We start from the raw sequence: 14056 nt of genomic DNA on the forward strand, positions 1-14056 counted from the left end.
CGGGTGGTTCCTGTCTTTTGCGGGGTCAACACGAGTAGTACTGACCTCCAGGAGCCTGGGGGTGATGGGTCAACTGTTGCTTGGCTCAGAGTCCAGTAGTATGTGATAAAGACTTCAATTCAAAGCCGTGCATTTCCTTATTGTTTGGCAGTTGCAAAACGTTTCATTTACTATGTTAAATTCTAGCATTTCATAGAATGACAATTGTTAGAAGTGATTTTAATCATGACCTTAGAAACAGTCATGCCCAATCTGCCACTGCCTTGACGACTATCCTACTAGAGAACCAAGAGGAAATTCAGTTGTGTTTTGGCCCTGCTAGTGGCATAAATGTTACTATAGTTTGAATATTTTGTTTCTGTGCAGCATACACCCTGAAATGTTGTATTTTAAGGTGCTCTAATGGATGATGAAAGAAAATGAGGCATTGTGAAAAAAGTAATTGTCTAGGATCACACAATCGGGTCAAGTGGAAGGGATTGGTGTACTGTTTCCTGGTTTCAAGTTGTGTAATTTTGCCACTACATGGTTATCTCTTTTTTATTACAATTTAGATCAAAGCGTAATGCTTTGTTTTTAATTCTTTGAGGCACAAATTCAGCACACTTTGTTAAATACATCCAGGCTAAGCATATTTCACAAGGATTGGTGGTGGTAGTGTTTGGGGAGGGTGATGTTTTATTGCAAAAGTCCAAATGAAAACCAGATCACCTAACCGTGGTCGGTGCATTAAGATCATTTGCTCCACATAGCAAAACTAATTGTGACCCATTCTTGAATTAATTCTTCCACCCGCTCCTCACCCATCCAACTTTTCATTCATTAATTCTTTGAGCCATGTCTCAAATCTCCATCCTTCTATTCATCTATTCAATAATTGCACATGGTTCTATAATGAAAAAAGTGTTGTGAAAAATGCCATATTTGCATGTTTTTTCAAAAACGTCTTGGAGGGGAGAATCTGTTCCCCCAAATCCACCTTGCAGTGGTGGTCAGGCTTACTACGTACAGCATGACGAATGGTGTGACAAAATCTGCCAGGGCCGCTTTTGGTTTCCAAACCAGCCGTAGAGTCGCCCTTTTCCATAGAGATGGTTGCCACAGGGGTTTTCTGTCCCTTCTTAAATGAGTGGTGGTTTGATTGGGATCTTGCTACAGGTGATTACTGTTCTAGAATGTTGGCTCAAATTCCCTTCACTTTGTGTTTCTCTTTTTGAATTTTCATGACTGGAGCAGAGGTTTTGGTGGCTATTCGAATAGGTACAAGCTATTGTAGGTAGTTTCAGATGCCCTCCCAAAAAATTTGTGGAGTGTGCAAACACTTTGGATAGGCGGCTTTGCTTCATTGAGAGCAAATGGAGCCCTTTACAGAATTCAGGGCTACAATCATTGTTCTTACCTGTTTGAGGTAAATACATATGTTCCTGTTCATTTGCATTATTGATGGTTCTGTTTTCATTGTTGCACATGGATGACTTTCGTTTCGGTATTCAGTTCAGACGCATTAATACTAGGGATGGAGGTACTAGCAGAGTATCACTCTGCAGAATTCTGTGGCGATACATAAAAACTCAGCCAGATTCTGCAGCGTTCCGAAAGTGGGTACGTCGCACTGCTTGTGCTGATTTTTAGCACCCAGAGATTGGTCCGCGCTGCAAAATTAGTACGAACGGCCACATGTGGCATGCCAGAGGGTGCTGCTTTGCTGCCACTCGAGTAGATTTTCTACTCAAGCGCCAGCTTTCTCACCACGAAAGGTCGTTACCGCCTGCGTTGGGAAAATCTCACCGGGTGCCATTATAGCGCCCAAAAATCACACTAGGGGATGCCAATTCTCGCCCAAGCCGTTCATAAGGAAAAACTCCCCCATGTGGTAGTTGGCGGAGTTTTGGCAGAACTCAGTATTACAAGCTTAACTGGAGTGGGCAAAGCTGTACAAACTCTTGGCGGAGCGGAATTTATCACCCACTTCTAATTAATATACAATAAATGCTTAAGTGGTTAACTTGCAGAAAGTGGAGCCAGGAGAACTGGATTTTAATTCAGAGCTTTCCACTTAACCACTTGTGGGATCCTTGTTAGAACAATTTATCTCCCTTTGCCTCGGATTCCTTATCTACTGAAACTGAGAGGGCTTGCTAAGCCCTGCTTTAAAAACCGAACATACTCGTAAATAACATTTTTCAATCTGTTAAAAAGTCCCAGGACCTGCAGTTGAGAGTTAACTGCCCTCTCCCCAGACTACATTTTTAACGGTCAACAAGGCTGGCTGTTGTAATTTACATGTACTTCTCTTTCGGAGGCCTTAAGTCTAACAAAGATGATGTCATGACATGTGAACCTGTGACATGCATGAATGCCGTGAACCCTTCCTTAAAGGGTAAACTGCATCCTGCCTGAGCCTAGTCATAAATACTTCAGCCCCGGGCTCAGTCACCGATATGAGGTAGGGTTCTGTAGCGCTCGAGAAGGCTTAGGGTTAATCCTGCTCAATAAAAGACGGGGCTCCGAGAAGAGACATGGTTATTCCGTTCCTGTTCGAAAAATAATGCCTGAAATAAGAAAAAAATGAACGTATCGATTCCTCGTGCACGATGAGGCAGTTAACGCGAGCTTGTCACTAGGAGGCGACAAATAGTCTCTTTTCTTCTTTACCGCAGACTATTAATTTCTATATACAAGGTGAAAGCCAGCGGGCCTCGTGTCCTGAGTAATAAGAACAACATTTTAAGGGAACAGATGTTGTCTGCTCTCTCAGAGCCGAGCGGCCGTTTTTGAACAGTGGTTTTCTCTACAAACACCTACTAAGGGCAGGCGATCTGCAGTCGGGCAAGCCCTAGATGAATCATTCCTTCTATTCCAAAGGACTCGTCCCGTTGAATTGGAGGGGTGAGAGAAGACGATTGTTAGGAGACTGCCCAGCCAAACCAAGAATGATGAGGCCAGTCTCATCGCTCTACCAACCACCCTTACCTCTCTATGAAAATTAAACCCTGCGTTTCACACTCCAGAGAGCCTGAGTGCAGCGTGTAAATGAGGTGGAAGGCTCCTTACCTCCTTGACCGTCCTTCTTGGGTTGCCATCATCCAGCCCAGAAAGCGCCTTTGGTCCTTTTCAAGCTGTAATCCGTCTACCAGTTATACCTGATCCACTGACTCAAAATGGCGCACTTTTCACAAACCCTGGTCTTCTTAACTACAAGAGCATGCCACCTGTGAGCAGGTGCTGCAGCGCTTGAGTACGTACATACTCCTAGATGGTTTCCTCCCGGAGTGACCCGAATGGGTGGCCTCTGTTGGAGCAGAAGGCCTGCGCCACCTCTCTGCAGGAGAGCACGGAAGTACCATGGAGGAAGAAGGAAGCACATGCTTCTGTCCCGACTGGCAGCTGTTCAGTTGTTGGTGGGCAACCATTGCAGGTCCACGTCCACGCCACAGCTGGGTAGCTCCTGCTAGCTGCTACAGTCCTTGACCACATGAGAAGAGGAGGGGATAGAGGAACGGACGGGAGTTAAGGTGGTCAGTATGTTGGCAGTATGCGAATGCCATTGTTACTGCAACCAGCACTGAGACAATTCAGTTTATAGCATGAGTGGTACCGTGCCTAGCCGTACAGCGTGAATTCTGGTATGACAGTAGTGTTTTATGTAGTGCTTAATTTGTAAATAAAAACGTGCGGTGCCCAAAGCTCTCCTCCTAAACACGCGGCTGCTGCAATTAAATGTGTGACCACTGAATACTAAGGCAGCGTAATCCTGAAGCCATCTCGGGCCTCTTCAATCCATATAAAGCCACTCCCTGCCCCTTCAGCTCACTCTTGCAGCCTTCTACTCTATCCCTTTGTGACGCTTTTTGGTTTTTCTCTTCCTCCGTCTTTCCAGTATGTGTCTTTTCGCTCGCAGCAAATGCTTGAGGCAGAAGACTGTGCCCCGGCCCTCAAAAATAAGTGCCGGTGCTCAGCACCGGAAACAATAAGCACACATTAAGCACTGGTTTTATGTACCCAGGTAAGATGGATTTGTCATGATAGCCAAAGCTTCTGTGCAAAGAATGCAATGTGGATGATTGCATGTCGGTCGTGCATTACCTATACGGGCAGTTCTAATATGCCACTGGAGATGCCTGAGCGGTGGGTTTTAGTATGACAATGGATCTTTCCATCTAGGGCAAATGTGACTTCTGGCACGGCAGGAATGTTTTACATCCTGCAGTAATGTAAAAGCTGTGGTGTCAATATATGAAACTGGCATCACTAACCTGACTAGCTGCTCTAATGCCTGAGACATAGCGTTCAGGCCCCCTAACAACAGATCCGGCACTCTGGGCAGCTCCTGGCACAATGAGTGGTCTCTTGACGCAATAAACTGAAATGGCGTTCTTGAGCATGCGTGGTAACCCCTACAATCTGACATTTTGAGCAGTACTCTGGCATACTTGAATGGCACCCAGTGGCATAATGTAAAATGATGGCCCCTTCTGCAGACTGTGATAAAGCCTCCACCTCCCACCGCTCCCGTCACTAATATCTCATAGACTTTGGAATGAATGGGTCCCCCTGACGTGTTGGGGTCCCCTGCATTGCAGGGGCTGCAGGGGTCTTTGTTACACCCCGGATGGCACCAGTAGCAAGGTTGCACATTTAGCATTATCTAAAGCACCGCACAAATGTTATCTGTAGAGGGAACTCTGGTTAGCAGTAAACCTCGACACTGAATTAAAAACTGTTACTGGTTCTCTCGGGAAAGTATTTTCTTTAGGTAGGGCGGATCTTAAAGTATTGCAATGTTTAAAAATACACTGCAAAAAGCACAATATGAGACTTTTTTTGTGCTAAACTTTTTTCTTTTTTTATAGAGTGTAGAGCTCACTTACTATGCACGACTACTAGTGCGATGTGAGAGTGGATTGAACGGTTTTGCCAGACTTAATCTGTATGCTCTGTAATGGCATTTAATGACAAAACATGCTTTACCAGTGGTGGGTGTTGAATTGGACAGGATGATTGTCTGAGCATTAGACTGTGACAAGCTCCTCCAAGTCGGGGAAATAGTCAAAAATTAAATTAATTTAATGTACATTTTAGAGTCATATTTTAGGCACTAGGGGCCGGATGTACTAAAATGCAATTATGCATTTCCTAAATAGCAACTTCATGGAAATCGCTGTTTAGGAAATGCAAAAGGCTATATACAGAGATACCGATTTCCTAATAGTGATCCCTACAAAGTAGGAATAGCTGTTGCGAAATGACAAATAAGGAATTCCATTACATTTGTGTCAATGGGCCGTTTTTCCATTTCCAAAATAGCAATTTCCTATTAGGAATTTGCTATTGAGGAACTGCAAAACCAAGGATGGCAATGGGCAAAAGACCCCCTGAAATGATCTCGGCCAAGGCGGTGAGTTAAAAAAGTAAAATAGTTTATTTAAAACATGACCGGGAGGGAGACACCGCAACCGCCGCTGCCTCTTCCACGCTTCGCTTCTCTTTCTCCGTCTGATTCTGTTCCACACACCAACACGCTGGAATCACCATCGCACGGCGCGCGGAACAGAATCTTCAGAATACTACATACCCCCTTTCCCTCAAAATACAATAACAACAACATCATATAAAACACGAAAACTTTAACCTAACAAGAATAGTTATATGACAAATACATGTAATACATAGATACATAATAACTAATTGTAATGAATAAAAATATTGATAATACAAAGTATACTCTAAGCAGAAGCACCTTGCCAATGTTACTGTTCGACATAGTCATCAAATCTCTTAGGCCTTCTCAACTCCGACTTGTCCCTCACCTTCACACCTTCATGCTCACTCTTCTTCAATGGGGGTTCACTAGTGCTGGTATCCTCATCTACATTGTTTCCCGATTTGTTTCCCATGTTCAACAACTTCTCCTGACTACACCATACAGGCACCTTTATAACCTTCCCACGGTTCCACACATTACCATCACTCAGCAACACAGCATACTTGTAGACTTTTCTCACCTCCAAAGGCTCTGAAAATTTAGACTCCCCTTTAGCTGTCCACGCGCCCTTCACTACTCGCACCCAATCACCAACCTTGTAATCACCAGGTATTTCACTCATATTAAACTTCTTACTCTCCACACCTTCTGACAACAATGCCCTCGGTTTTCTACCTCTCATAACATCGAAAGGTGACTTTCCCGTCACACTATGGGGAGTAGTGCGGTATGACCAAACTAGGGGCCAGATGTAGGTAAGTGACAAATTGCGACTTGCAATTTGCGAGTCAGAGCGACTCGCAAATTGCAACTCGCAATTCGCGATGCAGAAAGGTTTCTCAGACACCTTCTGCGACTCGCTATGGGGTCGCAAAGACCCACCTCATAAATATTTATGAGGTCGGTCGCAGTTTGCGACCCCATTTCGAGTCTAGGCACTCACGGGGATGGTGACTGCTTTTAAATAAAGCAGGTTTTTTTTTTTTTTCTCTTTGCAGCCCGTTTTTCTTAAAGGAAAACGTGCTGCAAATAGAAAAAATACCGAAACCTTTTTGTTTCGTTTTTTTTCAGAGTAGGCAGTGGTCCATAGGACCACTGCCTGCTCTGAAAAAATAATTTTGTGAGCATTCACAAAGGGGAAGGGGTCCCATGGGGACCCCTTCCCGTTTGCGAATGAGTTACCATCCACTTCAAGTGGATAGTAACTGTGAGTTCGTTTGCAACCGCTTTCGCGGTCACAAATCAACTCTACATCGCGGTGCGAATCGCAAATAGGAAGGGCACGCCCCTTCCTATTTGCAAGTCGGAAACACATTTTGCAAGTCGGTACCGACTCGCAAAATGTGTTTCTGCATCGCGTAAGGGCTTTTGCACCTCGCAAATGGCGTTTTTCGCCGTTTGCGAGGCGCAAAAGCCTTCCTACATCTGGCCCTAGGTCCTTCACTGCCTTCCGCCAATTTATACCATTATAGATCGCTAATTGCAGCCCCTCTTTCAGCGTCCTGTTCCACCTCTCCACCAAACCATTACTCTGTGGGTAATAAACAGATGCTCTGATGTGCTCTATGTCAAATTTGCATAAAGTCTTTCATAACATTTGATACGAATTGCACACCATCGTCTGAAACTATCATCTCAGGGACTCCTTCTGAATCAAATAAATCCATCAAGAACTCCACAGCACACACAGTATTTATGTTTTCTACAAATTTCACGACTGGCCACGTGGAAAAATAGTCCACAACCACCAAAGCATATTTCGGCACACTTCCCAAAATATTAAACGGACCCATAATCAATGTTCCCTCTAATTTTTTTCCACTGTGTGCGACAGAGTGCGGAATCTGTGCGCTGCAGCCAAGGATACGTGCACCAAGAAAGTGACCATTCACGCGCGCGCAGCGCATAACTAGCCAAGATCTTTGGCATTAGCCTCTCCATACCACTAAAGCAAAAAAGGGATATCATTGCTCCATGCAATAGGGCATCAAGGCAGTTTTGTGACCTGGTTGCACACCCCAAGGACATGACCTGTTAGGGCACGTATATTGCTCTAAAAGGCTTATTTAGGCTTAGAAAGTGATAACGCATATATAAACTACCACAAAGTATAGGAATGGTGGAACGTTTGATAACAGTACATTTTCTACTGTTCTGAAGCATTTCCTAGCTCATTAACCATTAATTTCCAAGACAAATATCACTTGCTCGCTTGTATGCTAAAGTACGCCAAATGATGTTTAAAACACTCCCCGCGGCATTTAAACACTGTTTTCACAACGTGCGCGCTTGCCAAAGGGGCCTGCGCGATGGGGGAAGGAAAGGTGCGTGCGCGCCTTACAGGGAACATTGCCCATAATATCAATGGCTGTTTTTTTCCACGGCCCATCCGTTTTCTCAGATACAACAAGATCACTTTTAACAACCTTTTGAGACTTGTCGCTCCATGCACACAACACACACTCCCTCACATGATGTTCCACATCCCTATCAAGCCCTGGCCACCAGTACTCCGATCTGACTCGCCTTTTTGTTGCGCTCATTCCGAGATGGCCCTCATGAGCCAATTTCAATACTCGTTCCCGCAAGATAGTAGGAACCACCAACAGCTCGCCCCTGAACACCACTCCATCCATCATACACAACTCTACACCAACTTGATGGAACTACTCTGCATCGCAAGAAGCACCACCTCTATTTGGCCACCCTTGACGGCAATAACCCATCACTTCTTGCAGCACGACATCTTTTTGAACCACAGACCCCTATTCTTCATGTGAAATTCTGCCTTCTGTCACACATCTTATATCCACACCTACATAGGCTATGAGTTCATCAACATAGGCTATGAGTTCATCAACTTCAGGTTCAACCTTTGCACCCAGAACTGAACGCACAGGAAGCCTAGACAGACAATCGGCCAACACATTTTTTTTCTCCAGGAAAATACACCAAATCATAATTGTACTTCAACATTCTGGCCACCCAACGAGCTATTCTAGGTGTGGCCCTACCTGCCCCCTTAGTCGAAAATACTTCTACTAATGGACGATCATCAGTACAAATCACAAATTTTAAACCCCAGACATACTTGCGGAAATAGTCAACACCCCACCAACACTCCAATGCCTCCTTTTCGATGGTGGAATAGTTCATTTCTGACGAACTCAACGGTCTGGAAGCATATGCAATTGTCACTTCTTTTCCCCCTCTTCTTTGCATTAATACCGCACCCAGCCCAACGGAACTGGTGTCCGTATTGATAATGATCTCATCCCAGGTGTCAAACGGCTTAAGAGCTGGAGCTGAGGCAATTTGTTTCTTCAACAAACAAAACTCCCTCACTACATACAAATTGCTCCCTCACGCCTAACAACTTTCTCATGTACACAGTCTTGTCGGCAAACTTGGGAATAAACTTTGAGTAATATTCCGTTAGACCTAAAAACGACCTTAATTGATCTTTGCTGGCCAGAGAAGGCGCGCTTTTTATTGCCTCTACTAAATTAAGTTTAGGCAAAATCCCATCTTTGTTAATGCAATGACCCAAATACTCCACTTCTGGCACACTTAATCTGCATTTCTCCAAGTTGATCGTCAACCCGCTCTCCCTTAAAACACTCAACACCTTTCTCATAGCTCCATCATGTTCTTTCTGGTCACCACCAAACACCAAGATATCCTCTTGAAAAGATATCTTTAAGTAAATGGTGCATTGCCTGTTGAAATACTGACGACGCTGATGCCAAGCCGAAAGGCATGCACCTAAATCTGTATGCCCCCTCTGGAGTAATGAAAGAGGTTAATGCTCGTGACTCAGGATGTAACTCAATCTGATGATACGCAGATGATAAGTCCAAGGTAGAAAATACACTTGCCCCCTTCACTGTAGATAACATTTCACCAATATTGGGCAGAGGATGTCTATCCACCCATATAGCAGCATTAAGATCACGCAAATCCACACACAAACGCATGTCACCATTGGCCTTCTTAGCAATCACCACTGGCGCCAACCACTCAGACTCTTCGATTTCTTCAATCACACCTTGCTCGGACAACTTGGATAATTCTCGTCGTAATTGTTCCTTCATCACAATGGGAAATGTACGCGGTTTATGCGCCTTAGGTACAGCATCCCGCTTCAAAACGATTTTATGCATAAATCCTTTCAACTTTCCTAACTTATTACTAAATACTTGAGGGAATTCCTCTACAAAGTTAGTCCTTTGCACCATGTGTACATTAGACTTCGACCCCAATGCTTGATCAGGGTGATTCGGATCAAGAATTATGCTGAGGTCTTTGTTGCGGCCAACCTAATAAATTGGTACCCTCCTACACAAAATACACTTTAGAGTTGACAACTGTCCCTTGGAACTCTAGTGACGCGTCCATATACCCCACAAGCTCAATGGGTTTGTTACCATAAGCTAGTAAACGTACATCCGGTGGTTTGATCTCATGCGTCGGAAAACTAGATATGTTTTCTTTACCAATCAAAGTATATCTTGCCACTGAGTCAGCCATCACGAGTATATATACACCCCATCAATTTTAATTATGCAGTGCGGACCACTGGAACTCACACTCCCAACATCCACCACTTGCAAAATAAATTGTTGGGTGTCAATGTCCTCACTATCACTCCCCACTAAACTGATTGCTACTCTACCCCTCCTTGCGCTCATCTGCCTCTCTTTGCACACTCTTGCAAAATGTCCCTTGGACTTGCACTTCCTGCACACTTGCCCAGCCGCAGGACAGCAAACATCAGTCGCTATGTGCCCCTTAAAGCCACATTTGTAACAAACAATATTCTTTCTTCCATCCATCTTCGCAGAAGTTCCAAATGTATCTCTCATTTTGAATTTAGAATCTTCAGCATTGACCACATTCACAGCTCCTGGCATGGTAGATAGTTCCTTTAAGCCATCATTCGTTATCTCAACTCTTTTAATAGTCTATGGCTTTTAGTAATGTCAAATCTTCTGTATTCAACAGTTTTTCTTGAATTTTTTTATCATTAACTTTCAAAACCAGTTGGTCTCTCAGCATTTCATCCTAAAAATGACCATAGTTGCAAGTAGCTGCCAAACTCCTCAAACTTGCCACGTAACTTTCAACAGACTCTACTGGCAATTGGCTCCTTTTAAAAAATGTAAAACGCTCCACAACGACATTTTTCTTCTTTCCAAAATTGGAGTTCAACTGTTCCATGGCAACCTCGTATTCATCCTCACCCTGGTCTCCATCCTCATAAGGATATGGTAAATGTTTCAAAATGCGCCTTCCTTCTGCACCCAAACAGTGCTTCAACATGGCCAATTTTCTGGATTCCGTGAATCTATCTCCACCCACAGCCAGGACATACGCTTCAAAACCATCTTTCCAGTCCTCCCAGGCTACAATGGGTTCCCCAGGGGTGTTAAAAAAACAAACTTGGTGCAGTAAATCCTTCCATTTTTTTAAAAAAAATTTTTTAACACAACAATAGAATCCCAAAAACTGTTTCTGGCTTAGAATTTAACTATACACAAACATTTCCGGACTGGTCTTAGTACTCCAAAATATCACTTCCAGTTGTTTAATACAAAAGTCCAGCTCCAACCCCTTCATAAACTAAATTGTTGCCAGGATATATGATGTCTTGGCTTGAAAAGCAGTCAAATCAATAATGTCACCAGTTGCTTAGCAACATCCTGGGCCCAGAAACTTTCAGAGAAAGCTACTCACGGTTGCTAGGCAACTATAGTCTGACAATTCTTGCCGTTGAGAAAACCTTCAGGAAATGCTTCCCATTGTTGCTAAGCAATACTCTAACACGATGATCCTTGCTGCTGCCTTGCCTTGGGACGGCGTTAATCACAATATGGAGCCACCTCACGACGTCAAATAGCTGCTCCCCAGAATCACGTAGAAAATTGCCCTACAGGGACACTACGTGCCAAAGATCAATCTCTTAATCTCTGTTGTCTCTCCTCCCGGTCAGCACTACACCCTTCGTCGCCAGGGAAATGATCTGGGGCGAGGCGGTGAGTTAAAAAAGTAAAATAGTTTATTTAAAACATGACCGGGAGGGAGACACCGCAACCGCCGCTGCCTCTTCCACGCTCCGCTTCTCTTTCTCCGTCTGATTCTGTTCCACGCGCCAACACGCTGGAATCACCATTGCACGGCGCGCGGAACAGAATCTACAGAATACTACACCCACTTTGGTGCACCCTAAAAATAGTGGTGCACTTGTAAAGCCCAAGGGGCATGTGTGTGCTCTATTGCAATTTAAAACAAGTATTTGCAATACAATGGGTCTCGCATTTACTCGAGTTTGAGCTATAAACGTTGTAAACTCCTAACCGGACTTTCCTTGCCACATAAACTGAAAATGAAAAGTAATACAATTTCACATAAGGGAGCAGATCTAAAGCGCCACACCATGAGCGTGAAGGTGACTAATCACAACAAAAAGACTGCTCTGGTTTCGCTTGTGCATAGTAATTAATAAAAAATTAGTGCTATTGCGCTGTGTAAAACCATGAATTCACAAAGAAGCACTAGGGTAAACAATAGCATTAAACTGGTAGTGATGATAAGTGCTCGATTACTGCCCAGTGAGATCGCGCTGTCCAGCAGTCCAGAAACCATACGGACGACATGAGCCTCATATGTTTTCAGTAGTTGGCTGGTGTGCAAGAGGAGGGCTAAACACCGGAAAATGCATGACGTATGCATGCCTTTCTCTAATGTAATCAAGCAAATTTTAAAAAGCAAGCCCATGAACCAACAAAAGTGATGGGCGTGAAATGGGTGTGGTTAAAAGCGCACAGAGAGATTACAACAGGAGCTCGACCCTAAAAAGCTTTTGGGGGTGCTTTTTAAAAAAAAACAAATTGCAGGTGGTTACCCTCAACTTCAAGTTGATGGTAATTGCATTTCCTAAATGCCCAAATTGCACTTAGGAAATGCTTTGTACATCAGAGTAGGAATTGCAAATAGGTAATCCTATTTTTGATTTCCTATTCTGTGGATCGCAAATTGCAATTTCTACAGGGTAGAAATCACAATTTCCTAAATGCTTTTGTACACCAGAAAAGACTGTTTTGTATTTCTTAATGGCCCGAAATACCGATTCAGACCATTTAGAAATGCAAAATGGCTTTGTACATCTGTCCCTGGATTTTCATTAGGAGGTTAGATAATTTTTAGATGTGGGCTTTCAGGACCACGTAGCTCTCTTGATCAAGTTTTGTTTGTTTGTATTCATAAAGTGCATGCATTGTTCCTCTGTTACATTTATGTCACCAAATGCTTCATAAAGTTTACAGAAACAAGATAAGAAGAATTCTAAAAATTTGAAAAAATAATACATGGAACTCAAGAGCCAAAATCAAAATATTAAGATAGTTGGTAATTGTAGGAGTGATGTGGTGCGCCCATCATTATTACCTAGACCGTGTCTGTGGCATTGTTTCGTCAGAGGAAGTGACATCATATATTTAATGACAGTCTACTATACTGTTAAAACAATGTGTTCACGAAAAGTAGCTTGATAACATGCTCAAACAAGCAAACGAGCTGCTGGAATTAGAAAATGTACTTATTTATTTTAGAACAGTAGCATTTTAACCAGACACATTATACTTAGCTGAGCAGATGACACACGAGAAAGTGTTATTTGAGTGTATTGTGTCATTTGACAATAATTAAAGGTAACGTTTGTTACATTACAAAATGTTTTTTTTGCTGCTACAGTTTGTTGAAAAATATAGAAAAGTGTAAGAAAAATGTTTTGATGAGAAATACATACAGGAAACACATTCAGAAAGGTTCTTGTGAAACTAAAAACAAACCTCACAAATCAAACAAACATCATCTGAACAAATCTGGGAGTACAGGAATTCCATAGTTCTTAGCTGTAAACTAGGCTCAGTGTACAATGGCCCGGTGCCTAACCCTGCTGCACATTTCCAGAGGGCATATATGTGTTTAAAACTGAGTCAGCGCCTATGGTCTCTGATTTTTTGCCTAAGAATGGTAATGAAAATGATTCAAGTGGCTAGTGATTGAGGGATTCTCCAAGCCTAAATAGGGGTGGTGATATACAAAGAACATATGGATTCAGCATACTACAGACTCAATTAATAAAGGCCTCAATAAATTGGAGAAGCATAATTTATTAGCATCAATAAGATCTTGTCATATGGCAGTTCAGCCATATATTATATCGATTAATTGTCTCCGCATTCATTATTGAATCTTCCCTGAAACACTCTGGTTCCATTACTTGGCCTCTATGTAATAGAACGAAATGATGTAATTGTGTGTTTTGGCTTCATAAAGTACATTGGTATTTCATTTTATTTTGTATTTTACCATTTGGTCTTACTTGTATAATGAATTGTAACAGTTTCCTCTGCAATGGAACTGTTTTGTGAAGCCATAAAGTGTCATCAATGGTCTTATTTAAGAGGTCAGTGATGTTATTCTGTAATTTCAGATGTACGCATGCTTGAGTCATGAGCAGTGCATTGTAGTAGCATGGGTCATTTTCACAGTTTTCTTTTGGTTTTA

The sequence above is a fragment of the Pleurodeles waltl genome, chromosome 12 (genome assembly GCF_031143425.1).
Source record: "Pleurodeles waltl isolate 20211129_DDA chromosome 12, aPleWal1.hap1.20221129, whole genome shotgun sequence".
In the NCBI taxonomy this organism is placed as follows: Eukaryota; Metazoa; Chordata; class Amphibia; order Caudata; family Salamandridae; genus Pleurodeles; species Pleurodeles waltl.